The following is a 13,615-nucleotide window of genomic DNA, read 5'->3' as shown; positions in this document are numbered from 1 at the left end:
TGGACATGTTTATTGTCAGAGGCTAGACAACTCATAGCCTTGCATAATTCATGGACAATTGCAAATGCAGAAAGGCATTGCTGCAAAGTATCCAATGTATCGGCCCTCAAACCAATTTGAATAATGTTTCATCTCATCTGTTTTTTTTAATTGTGACTCAATGTTTTACCAAAAAGAAACAATTGGAGTATGTTTGTGAAATTATTATTGTAGTAGCAGTTTCCAAAATTCTGTGCAATCATGTTCTTTGATTTAGTTACTCAAGCAACATAAATAAAACATTCAATACATATTACACTCTTGTTCCTTTACATTTAACTACATATACATAGAGACCCTTGGGTTAAAAATAAAAATGTCCACTTTATTTACACTAATAGAGAAATTATTTTCTTGCAATGTTCTTTTAATTGCCCCTATGGGATCAACAATTTATGTTCACTCATACAAAGCAAATCAATGAGGTTTTTATGCAAAAACAAAAATGCCATTATGTGTTAAAGCATGTAAGCAGGGGAGGCGGAATAATAGAAATAACGTATGGCAGACTGGCTGACAAGAAAAACTGAAATCTGCTTCTGCGATTTGATTTCCCTAATGGGAGCACATATTGTTTGAGCCATAACAAAGCATAATGAATTGTGATTACATGGAGCAGTGTTTTAGTTGTGAAGTTACTATTCTTGTCATAATGTAAGAAAAACCAAACTCAATGGGCCTCATCAGAATTCCGGCGGTAATACAGCACAATTAATACCTAATAGTATTACCGCTGGGTTGTGCGGCAGAATTTGCGAGGCATCACAACCTGGCATGAACACGCCCCCGACTCCGGCGGTAACGCTATTAGCACCCAGTGGTAACTGCATGGAAATAAGTGCTACCACAGAGAACTCAGAGCTAATAGCACTACCGCTTGCGCATTTAGCGCTGGTGGAAACGGGAAGCATCACAGTGGCCATTTTGAAAAACATAATCCATCAAATATATCCACTACCTGCAGACATCAGGTACTCTAAAGCTGCAAGTATGTCCCAAGAGAGGCTACGAGGCAAGGGTGCTGAACATCACCTAAGAATGCCCAAATTTAGTGAGGGGGAGCTTGTGGTCTTCACAGATAAGGAAATGGACCACTGTGAGGAGTTGTACGGGAGCAGGCAAAGGAAGACCAGTGGCCAGCGGCGGACAGCAATCTGGAACAGCATCACCCAGAAGGTCACAGCAGTTTCCAGTGTACCCCGTGATGGTGAGGACTGCTGCAAGAGGTGGAACAACCTGAGGGTAAGGGTATGGGGACTGTTGTCCCAACACTGCAGTGAGTCCCTGGCCACAAGAGGAGGCACTGTCGAGCCATTGGTCCTCACCGCCTGGGAGGAGAAATGTAGCACAGTGCTGGACCTAGAGGGGATAGGTGGAGTTGGCAGTGCAGCGGTGGGAGCCAGCATGCCAGGATGCAGGAGGTGAGTGAACCACCCCAACAAATCCATGCAGAAATGACAAACTCAGCAGACCCCAAATCTGGGCATGCCGACAGGGCAGAGTAACGTGGTGGTACATCAGCCACACTCCACAGCAGACGTTGGACATGGCACCAAGGGCACCCATGAGCATCACAGCAAATGGTAGGGCAAGTGAATCAGACCAATGCCATGTGCACCAGACCCCTACTGGCGCATCATGTGCCAGCGGGATTGATGTCCATGAGCGGCCATGACACTGTGCTGCAGTCACCCCAGCATGAAGTTGTCCCAGTAGGCCTGCCCCATGAGGGCAAGGCAGACGAACCACAGGGAAGTACACATCTCACACACATACATGTGCCCAGCCTAACAATCACCATGCTCCACAGTACAACCCTGCTGACTGCACAGCATTGCCCCATATAGCTATGACAGTGCCATGGAAAAAGGCACCCCACCCCCCCACCATGTGAGTGACACCCGGGAGGGGATGTGGGGCCATGAAGGACAACAAGTATGCATGACAGACATAAGGTGCCCCAGCATGGACACCCTGCCCTACCCAAACACAGGCCAAACACACCAATCACCTCAAGCAACCCCATGACGGTGGTCCCACTTGTATCCTCCCATGGCCAACCATGTACATTTGTACACATGTGTGGGGTCACACTCTGTACCATTGCAATTGTGTCTTGCATGCCTACACACATGGATGAACCATACCGGATGATATTTCCTATGCCCCCTACAGGCACTCGCACAACACCAGAGGCCTTGGAGGAGGAGGATGCAAGCCCATCAGGGAGTGGTGCTTCAAGACCCTCAAGTTCTGCCACCACACCCATGAAGGCGCACACGATCCTCGCTTAGGAGCATGGACCGCCGTGCAACACCTGCAGCCAGCAAGGCCAAATCTACAGATGGCACTGGAGGCCCTGCACCATCACCAGCAGCCACCAGGAGCAGCGCAGGCCAAGCTTCACCCACACCTGCAGCTGTATGTATGGACCTGCTGCCAGTCCCACTGAGGTACCCCACGGGGACACCAGCCCAGAGTCAACACCTACCTGAGGCCTACCCTTCCCAGGAAGCATTCCATGCCACCAGTGCATAGCGACACCAGAGCCCAATGTGGACACGCCATCTGTCGGCTCCCCAGCATACAGCCCCCAGCCAGACCGCGTAGTCCATCACGCAGCAAGCTGCTGCAAAGTTTGGATGACATGGAGTGCAAACAGCAGGACATGGAGTAGATTGGACACACTCACTCTGCACACCTGCAGGCCATCAGTGTTCAGCAAATGGTGCATAACAGGGCCGAGATGAGTGCCAACACGTCCGTCCTGACTCTATATGCACAACGTGTCGGAGAAATGACAGAGGGTGCCTCTGCCCTAGCAGAAACCATCCAGCAGGGCAATGAGTTGCAACGGCAGCAGTACCTGGTGCCAGGCTCCATCCTGTCCACCTCCACCACACCCATGGAGGGGGTCACAGCAGGGCACACTGCAACAACAGTCCCAGCGCCTTCTTCGCTCTGTGGGATGTATTGACCCACTTTTACTCTGCTATGATGCATCACTCTTTTATGGTGGTGCCAGAAACAGCAAAATGGCTGCAAAACGCTTGTGCATGCCAAAACCCCTGTAAATAGCACTTTTCAATGCACACAAATATGGCTGCCCAATCTGCCATGCATGTTGTCAGTGGTGGAACAGAGCTCTCACTACTGAAATGCGTCACTGAGCTCCACAACAATTGAAAGTGGAGTGCAGAAGGAAAAAGCAGTGCTTTGCAAAATGAAACTCCAAATATTGCTTTAAATCACCTTTTCCTTGCTGCTGAAACTTCAGAATGCCGGTACAGAACACCTTCCAAATATTCAAAATTCTCGCTGGGTGCTACATTTCACTTAGTTTAAGGAATCAGTGTGAACTTACAATGTCCTGAAAGGCCAAGCGCATAAAGAGATCTCCACAGCAAAAGTGGCCTGCCTGTGGATCTGTAAAAAAAATCTCTGCGCAGCAGAGGGCTACCTGTGATGACATCTGTCAGGTGCCTTCCAGATTTAACTTTAACATGTTATAAACTAAAAGTCAAATGTTTGCAATATAAGAGGCCTGTTACTGATAGTAACCCATATTGTAGTTGTTTTTGATCCCATAGGTTAAAATCTTGAATGAGAATTCTATCTGTTATTTGATAAAAGTTTGTTTTGGGCTAAGGAAAAGCCAAAAGAATTTAACAATTAAATTAAACCTGGCTGTTAGGGAGAATTCTCATTCTTTGGCTAATTTCCCTTACCTATAGAGTCCCCCAGCAGCTTTGCTGGATTTGAAGGGCTTGTTTCTTTTTACCTGTTAAGAGTGATACTCTTTTTCCCACTCTTAGGCATTTCTGCTATATGTGTTCTAGGCTATTGTTGTGTTTAATGCCTATGGGATTTTCTCTCCCCCATAGGAACCATCTTTATTCACATGTGTCACACAGCACCCTCCATGCCGTGACACAGGGGTGTCGTAGCGACCCCCAAACATAGACTCCATACCCTGGGACTGACTACCGTCTCCCAGGGCATGTAAAGTCCCCATTGACTTTACTAGTCGATTTTTATGAACTTAACCAGTACAACCCATCTTACTATTTTCCCCTATTTTCATTTTCGAGGGGGTACCTTAAAGTCCCTCTCTTTAAAGTTTCTGGCTGGTGGCAGTGGTTACTACCATAAATATTTCCCTATGGGATTTTCCCATTGTTCGAGGCTAACACCTTTTCTGACAGCCTCTAACATTCCGCCGGTGCATTTTAATATTAACTTTGCTCCGGTAGGTTTTATTTGCCAGACTTTAATATAACTTCTTTCTCGTGTCTTTCTCTACGATCCTAACCCAGGTCGGGGATCCTTTGTTCATCCGTTTGGCGGGCTTCTGCCCAGAAGCCCTCCTTCTGGTGCGGGTCCATTGTGTGGGAGGGGGAGTAGGACCCCTAGACAGAGTTGCCGCAGCAACCCAGGTCACACTCTAACCTGATAAGCTGGAGGGTCTCCCGCCTAGAAGACCACTCCACAGTGTGAGTGACAGCTAGGCTATATAAATGGGTCTCTTTCTGCATAAAAGCAGGGTCCTGAGGACTGGAAGATCAAGACGTCACCACTGGAACTACGGAACTGAAGGGGAGCGAAGCCAGAGACATCTTCAGCATCTACACCACTGGTGAAGCCCTGCCGGATCGTCTCACCACTTTTCTTCCACACGAGGAGAGATCTTCATCGAAAGAGCCTTCTTCCCTTGAGCTTGTGGGAACAACCAGTTCGCCCATTGCTTCTCCGGACCTGCCTTGGTCGAATCGACAGTGCCTGGCACTTGGAGACCGGATAGCCAGGCAGCTATCGACCAGGACTGCGATTAAAGGAGCGTACCTTTTAAACTTCGTTTGGCAGCACCGCGGCTGGTTTCATCCGTGGGTAGTGCAGTGACTCGAACCTTCCTCCAGGACGAGAGCCTCTCTTCCTCTGCTGGATCCCTCGAACTGCAGGAACTACCAGGAACAACTGACACCGCAGGAGCCACTTCTTCACATTTAAGGTACATTGTTCCGCCAGGCCACCCTTTCCCGTGGTAGCCATAAAGGTGTTTTAAATCCTTTATCTACTTGTTGGGTTGGCCGCCCTCGCTCTTAACATTGTCTTTCACCTCCCATCTGCCTTTTCAATATTCATTTACCAAAGACTTGACTGCAGCTACAAGAACATTTTTGCTCCTAAGCTCTTGGTCCTGTACCACTGACTCTGGCTCAGGCCCCTTGACTCTAGCTGATTTGTTAGATCTGCTCTCACTAGATTGATTTCCAATAGGAAATGTGTTGATGCACCTGAATCTTCTAAACCCCTCTTCCTTCCTACTGTTTTAACTTGTGGAGTGCCATTTTGCTCAGTTTTCATTCACTTATCTTTCTGCTAAAGTGTCACTGTGCATTACTTGTTCACAAAACTTCAGGGAAGTGTTGCTAGTGGGTGTCTGAAGATATTTTGTTTTAACTTGTGCTTTCCCTCCCTTTCGTTAAATTGATAGAGTGCCATTTGTAGTTGGTTTTCACTGTGCCATTTTGCTCAGTTTTCACTCTACCGCAAACTTGTCTACAATTGAATAAAGACTTTTATATACTTTTCCTTGACTGAATTTAACTTACTTTATCAACTGTGATTTATGTGTTGAACTAGATGTGTATAAAACTAATTTGAACTTCATTGAACTAAATGAACGCTATCCAGAGTGCACCAACCCGATTCCAGTTCGGCCCTCGTTCCTTTCAAGATTAGATTCATACTAACCTTCCCTTCCTTGCTGTTGTTTTCTTATTTTGTTGGATTCAATTGGAACATCGGTTCTTCACTAACATCAAGTCATGTAATCATATAAGGTTAGTACATAAATAGTGGATTTAAGGGACACCAAAGGGGAAAGTTCTGGTAGTGATCATTTGTTTTCTTGTAACAGATTGGAGACTGTGTCGAGTTATTCATCCTTTCAATTGATTCCTCACTCTGGCTGTGTTATCACATCAGACAGTTGGTGGAATCAATGGAAAGGATTCTTCCTTTAGGATTCTTCACTGAAGGTTAAGAAGAAAGGCTTGGATCCTTTGTGTATCCTTTATTTTCACTACTTGTAACCTTTTTTGGTAAAAGTGATCATAGAGTATTGTGGGTGGCATGTCACAACCTAGGACAACAAACCCAAGGTGGGAACCTCAACTTTCACTGGTACCTAGAGGTAGAAACATATAATATAACACAAATGGTACCAGGAGGACGAGAGAGACTAAAGAAGGTGGGCAGAAGAATGTGACACTCAAATTATTATATTCATTTTATTTAGATTTGTCTAAAACATGTAGAAGCATTGAAATTTAATTAATTCTTAAAAACCTTTTACTAATCATGCATCCATACACTCATTCACTAATACAATATCTAAAAGATTTATAAACATACTAAGAAGTTACAAAAGCTAATCATTTCATTAATCTACTTCTTTTCATTGTGTTGTTAGTGGTTCACAACATATTAACATTGTTGATGATAGTTCATTCCAGAAAAATATCGACTATTGGTGCCTAACAATACCAATCTTCTTTGTAATAAAGGCTTCCCAGTTGGTTAATAGTTTCGACTCGACATATTAAGTGTGTCTTCATCAGGATTGGATGAACAATAGCAACGTTCTAAAAACAAACAAACGTACAATTAAAACATAGTTAAAACCATGCTGCTGTCAACCTTCTATCAGTAACTCTCTCTAACAATTAGGATCATACATTGAACATCAGAACAAAATTGTCTCTAAAGTCCAAATGGGTATCTCTTTAGCCACGGTCATATCTGTAACATTTTAATGCAGCCGATTTTAGCGAAACCCCCAACCGACCAAATCAGTCGATTTTCGTATACCCATAGGCGGCCCCCCAATTTCATTTAGGGCTGCAGGGTTCATTTAGGGCTGCAGGGTTCAAAAAAGAATACAGCTACTCCCATATAAGCACATATCCTTTTAAGTGCTAAATATCCTCTCCATTGGCATCCACCGCCCCCCCCTATGTCTTACTTCAAAAATTCAGGAAAAACACGTAAAAGAACATACCTGCGAACCCCATTCGGTTCGCCTAATAGTTTAAATTTCAGTCGCTTCTGGTATATATCCAGAAATACTGGATTTTCACAAAAGCGAAACCTAAAGCAAAGAGAAAACGGCCAAATTCTAGTACCACAAAATAGAAACTGCCTACACAGATCTCTTAATAGGAGGCTGTAAGTGGCAAAAGATATATATGTGTACCTAAACTGATCTGTTCCGAGTTTAAGTAAGAAAAAGTATCAGCCTAATAATCCTTTCTGCCTATTCCGCAGCTTCACTGGAGACTTTATCGCTTCTTAGTCCAGCTGGACGGGACGAAAAGATGACTCTTCACAAATTTGAACGGAACAATCTAAGAAAAAAATTATTAGAACCCTCTGTGAGCCGGATGAATTCAAATGCGACCTGTGTGCTACTACAGGCAACCCGCCATCTCCTTAGTGTTGAGTCCTCTTACCTTCGTAATGGTAACTATCCAAACGAAGGAGCACTTGTTTCCCTTCTCGCAACGCTGTTTTTACGCTCGCGACCACGGAAGAGGAAAAGAAAAAGAAAAAAACAGCTCGTAGCTGACGGGCGCATTCGTTGATGCAGGAATCTGTAAATAAACAGATCCAGTCAGCCGTAGCTGAAATGAACACTGCGGCCCAAACCAACACCTACTTTCAGCCCGCTTACCTTATTTGCAGCAATCAGAGCCTGTGATATAAACGTTGTGCGCATCAAAAAATCGAAGGCTGACTGGATCTGTTTATTTACAGATTCCTGCATCAACGAATGCGCCCGTCAGCTACGAGCTGTTTTTTCTTTTCCTCTTCCGTGATCGCGAGCTATTAGCGCCATGGTTGCCGCCAGTATTTTACCGTGTCCGCCTTGGTGGATGGCGGAATTACCGCCCTACTCCAAGGTGAGCGGGGGCGGTATTTCCCTTTTCACCAAGGCACTTTCCCATTCCCATTTTTGCCCCCATAGGGCTCAATGGGAATGGGGAAGGAGCTAATTACGGTACCGCAAATTGCGGTACCGTAATTGGCACCAAGGTCCCTTTGCGGGCCCGTTCCTTAACGGCTGGTAAAACCAGCTGTTGAGGTCGGGTCCCGCAAAGGGACCTCATAGTAAGGCGGTAAGGGTTTACCGGTACCGGTGCCCTTACCGGTACCGTTAAACCCTTACCGCATTCCGTGTAATGAGGCCCATTGTCTTACCTTTTCCATCATGTATGACAGAATTCTACCATCACGATGGAACACCTCTGCTCCAACTAGTTTACTTTCTTTAAAGTCATTTAAAGTCATTAATCTAGTAAGTGCAAAGCAGACTTTTGTTTACAACAAAGTTAGAATCTTAAATTATAAATGCAATTTGGAGTCACATACAATGTTCCACTTCATTTTAACACAGGACCACCACCTCCAGGGATGCGCCCTTGCAGTCCACAACTGCTGTGTTCCTCTATGGTGCTCTCTGTAACTTAACTGGCATAACAAACTGATAGTGCATGTATCATCACTGCTGCTGGCTATCATAGTTAGGAGAGGTCTGCTGCCTCAACTGTGCGCAGTGCATTCAATCCAGTGGGTTATGCCCATTGCCCCACCCTCCTCAGGAGTCATCAGCAGTGAAACACCTGATTTGTTCAGAGCAACCTGTGTGCACACAGATGCACTTCACTACCAGATTTTGTTAGACGCCTTAAAGCACTCTTCCCACACCTGCAAGTCTGTCACTTCATCTATTAGTAATGTTATTTGCCTAATCGCATGTACTGTACCATTCAAGTTAGTGGACCTCATCATGAGTTGGTTGGTAGCCCTTGAATATGGCGTTAATGCTGTTACCGTTGCATTTAAGGGCTGGTCCTATTATGATTTGGGCATAAAGTTTGACGTTTTACCTCCAGCTTTGTTTTGGAGGTAAAAATCCTGCTTTCCAAGCATTTATTGGCCCAATTAGCACAGCGCTAATAGCCCCCCAAACTCCATTTGGTCCAATAGAGCTCATGAGAAATGGGAACATACCGCCTGGCCGCTACTCTGGATCTGGTGCAAATTGTGCCAGACTGAGAAGTGTTAACGCTATTTGCTCTAGCGGTATCCCGGGGCTATTACTGCTGGGATACCGCCAGATTTGTGATGAAGCCCAGTGTCTTCTGCTCATGGGTAATATGCCTCTGGCTATCATGGTGCGCTGTCATGATTAGTTTGTCTCACATTTTCAGCTCAAGTGCCTCCAGCATATTCACCCTTTTCTGTAGCAATTATTGCAATGCTTAGCATTTCTGCAGAAAGCCACTTAAGTGCTTAGGACGAGTATGCTTGTACTTTTTGCACAGAGTTGATTAAAGCTCAGCAGTTAAGGTGTTAAAAGCATTTCACCGGTAAGAAGTTTCATTTGCTCATGGCCTCACTTTAAGTCCACCACTGCTGCCTGAATACTACCAAAGTATAATGTAATTGTCAATACAACTAACAATATCAAGACTACTGACATACAAATACCCAAGATTATACACCCCTTTTCTACCCAATGCAGATCTACCAACATCCACCTCTCTTTATGTGCATATGTCACATCACACACCTTGTAGCCCCAATGCAAATGGATAGGTCAATATGTCAAGTTTGTGGAACCTTATCCCTGCTGCCATTCCACCCACCGTCAACCTCATTCCACACATGCAGAATGTCCTTGCCTGCAACCCAAAAACAAACACCACTGACACATCCCACATGTCCCCTGTATCGGCCACACAAGAAGCATCTGCATGTACACAGACACACATCACACCCAGACTGCTGTCGTCACTGCCATGCTACCACATGGCCAAAGCCATTTCCTGACAAAATGCACACATCAATGACACATGTGGCACACTAGTCACACCCACCGTGTCCCATCACGCTGAATCACCATCAAAGCAGCAACAGCCATAGGCAGCAGTCACAAGTAAAACACATCTGTTTCACAATCAAACAAAACATGTCACACAGCTTGTGTGGCATGGCTACAAAACCTAAAACTGTAAACACCACTACCCCAGACAACAGACACTGCACTCAGATGAAGTGTTTTGCACCAATCTGCGGCGCCAAATGCAAAACAGTAAGAAGGCAATATGGGAGGAGGTTGCCCGTAAAGTTTCAGCGGTGGGGACAACACCCCGGACTGTGCGAGACTGCAAGAAGAGGTGGGATGGGTTTATAGTAAAAAAAACGAATAAAAAAATCTCGAAAAAAAATCTCGAATTGAAAATCTCGAAAAAAAAATCTTGAATTTTTTTTTTAATACGTTTTTATTTCGAAATGGGGGTTCCCTCCAACCCCCCTTTTTTCATATTTTTTTTTACTTTACCCTTTTTTTATACTTACCTGAACCCACAAATATATATAAATAAATAAATAAATAAATAAATAATTCAAGTTTTTTTTTCCGAGATTTTAAATTCAAGATTTTGGTAATTCGATATTTTTTTTCGGTTTTTTGACCAACCACCGGTGGGATGACCTACACCTCCGTGTGTGTAACCTCCTTGCCACACAGCACAGCCAGGCATGGCCACAGAACGGATCAAACTGCAGGCATAGGAGGAAACGTGCAGTGCCACCCTGCACATGGAGGCGATAGAGGGAGTTGGAGAGGGGAAGGCGGGAGATGTGACATCCGATGATGCCGGTGTGTCGCCTTAAGCCCAAAGTCACATCACACACCTTGTAGCCCCAATGCAAATGGATAGGTCAATATATCAAGTTTGTGGAACCTTATCCCTGCTGCCATTCCACCCACTGTCAAACTCATTCCACACATGTAGAATGTACTTGCCTGCAACCCGAAAACAAACAGCACTGGCACATCCCACATGTCCCCTGTATCAGCCACACAAGTAGCATCTGCATGCACACAGACACACATCACGCCCAGACTGCTGTCATGACCGCCATGCGACCACTTGGCCAAAGCCACTTCATGACAAAATGCACACATCAATGACACATGTGGTACACTTATCACACCCACCATGTCCCATCACGCTGAATCACCATCAACACAGCAACAGCCATAGGCAGCAGTCACAAGTAAAACACATCTGTTTCACAATCAAACAAAACATGTCACACAGCTTGTGTGGCATGGCTACAAAACCTAAAACTGTAAACACTACTACCCCAGACAACAGACACTGCACACACCATGGCTGCACACCAAACATGCACCCACAATGCATCCCCCACACATGCATGTGTGCACCATGCCATACCCTTCACCATATCCTTGTATTGCACATGATTCTGAAAGTACTAGCATTGATGTCTGTCTGATGTATCCACAACCCATCTCTGATGCCCTGCCTCACTGTCCACCACAGGCACAACATCTGACAATGAGCTAGTGCTAATGGTAGCATTGTGGATTTGGAAGGAGTGTGGGAGTGGTCCTTTTGTGCTGTGCCACAGACCAATGCCTCCACCTGTGCTGATTGTGAGCACCTGTGGCAAGTTGCTACACACCAGAATCTCTTAATGCCTGGTCTGCGGTGCCAGTTTTTCCGGCATCATTTTACCCATTCTTATAACACCGGCATCGCGACTCGGACTACACCGGTCCGTTAAAGGGTGCCAGTACGGAAATAACGGCAATGCTATTTCTGGCCAGGCATACTTGTAATGAGTACCATTGCCTTTTATTTTGAAGATGGCAACAGGGGTGATTTTATTCATTGACCTACAAGTCAAGGAATGCAGCACAGAAACCTCAAACAATTCAACGTAATTAACATAATCCCCTTCCCAGATATGGTGACTATATATTTCTTCATCATCTGACTAAACAAACGTAGGGAAATACCTCCTCTTAAGACTTCCAGCACGTTTGTCCCACCGTGGCCTGAAAAATAGGCTTAGTCATAGATGTGAAAGTCCTTCATCTGCTTAATGAGATGTGTACATTGTAGTTCCAGTGTGATATGGCCTGCAGGAGATGGGGAATACTTTCAGGAAAGCCTCTCCAGGTGATCTGAATCAGTCAAGCAGCATTCGTTGACTACCCAATGGCTACCTATGCTGTGATACAGCAGTTCATTAGTTGCACATGTTTAGACTGGTTGAATCCATTGGACATGAGCCCACATCCTTCCTCCAGTAACACCAGGAGGTTCTGAAGCAGGACAGGTTTTTTCAATCACATATACGTACATGTCCAGCATTTCCTTCAGCCAAAAGGTAAAAGGGAGTCAGAATAAATGTCAGGTAAAGGGAAAAATACGGGTGCACAGAACAATATATCGTAGAAAAGGGGCATACAGAGCTGGAGATCATATTGGGGAGTTGCCCATCCCTCCTGCAAAGGTACAACCTTGCACCATTGTCACATCCCTGTTACTCATGTTCATGGGTTCACTTAGTTAATTATTCAAAGAATAATCATCAGCTTCCACGCTAATCATCCATTATTCTTTCGCACTTAAACCACCCTAATCACCTGTAACAGTGAATCTCTGTGGTTGTTTGCATGCATTTCAAACTCTTCAAATTTAATTACTTGCCTGTTATCACCTAGCTTCACAAGTCCAATATTACAGTGATTTCCTCTTCAGATGCCACTTGCGATTGATTTATTGCGTGACCAAGTTTTAACTGTTTCCCTTTAACAAATTGTTCCACTACCTGGTCACTTTCTTTGAAAAACAGTATATACACCACTGGGGAAATGTTTTATCTACAAACATGAAACATGTGAAATTGATAGTGTTTTGTCTGACTTTCAACAAAATGTAATTTGTATACGTGATCATCTATTGGAGGTCATATTGCTGTTATGCCACCATTTTCCACTCCAGCTCATTTAAGTTATCCAAGGCTCAAGAGGGCAGCAAAGCTGAGTTTGCATTGCATTTCCACTTTGCGCCCCTCCTCCGTCTTGGTAGAGCACCTGCTTTTACTCCTACATAACATTTCCATGCAGGTTTAAACCGAACGATTCCTATGGAGCACAACTCAGTTTAACACTTGGGAAAGGCCATGTGGATTTCTTAGTAATCCTTTATAAAGTGCTACCTGCAGCAGATAGAAGGTGATGTTTTATTTCTTAAAGAGCAGAGTGTAAAAGTGAAGAGAACCTTTATGTCACCTTGCTTTCCCACTTTGAGTTTTGAAAATTGCATGCAAAGGACCAACAAAGGACCAACAAAACATAAATATAAGCTTGGTGATTCACTGCTCTCTCTCTCTCTCTCTCTCTCTCTCTCTCTCTCTCTCTCTCTCTCTCTCTCTCTCTCTTTCTCTCTCTTTCTCTCTCTCTCTCTCTCTCTCTCTCTCTCTCTCTCTCTCTAATATTCTTCATTTCATTGACAAATTAATGCAACTATTTCTGGCTCGATGGGTCATCCCATTCCCGACATAATAAATCTTTCTGGTTTTTCTGCTTTGTTTTTCGGTATTATGTTTTGTGGTGTTACACCGCCATCTAAAGGTTAATTTTAGAAAGTGCTCATCGTCGCGCAACAAGACTGAAACATGATCAACC

Source organism: Ambystoma mexicanum, chromosome 12 (assembly GCF_040938575.1).
Source record: "Ambystoma mexicanum isolate Mex_15411 chromosome 12, UKY_AmexF1_1, whole genome shotgun sequence".
Lineage (NCBI taxonomy): Eukaryota > Metazoa > Chordata > Amphibia > Caudata > Ambystomatidae > Ambystoma > Ambystoma mexicanum.
Note: the sequence above shows the minus strand (reverse complement) of the source record.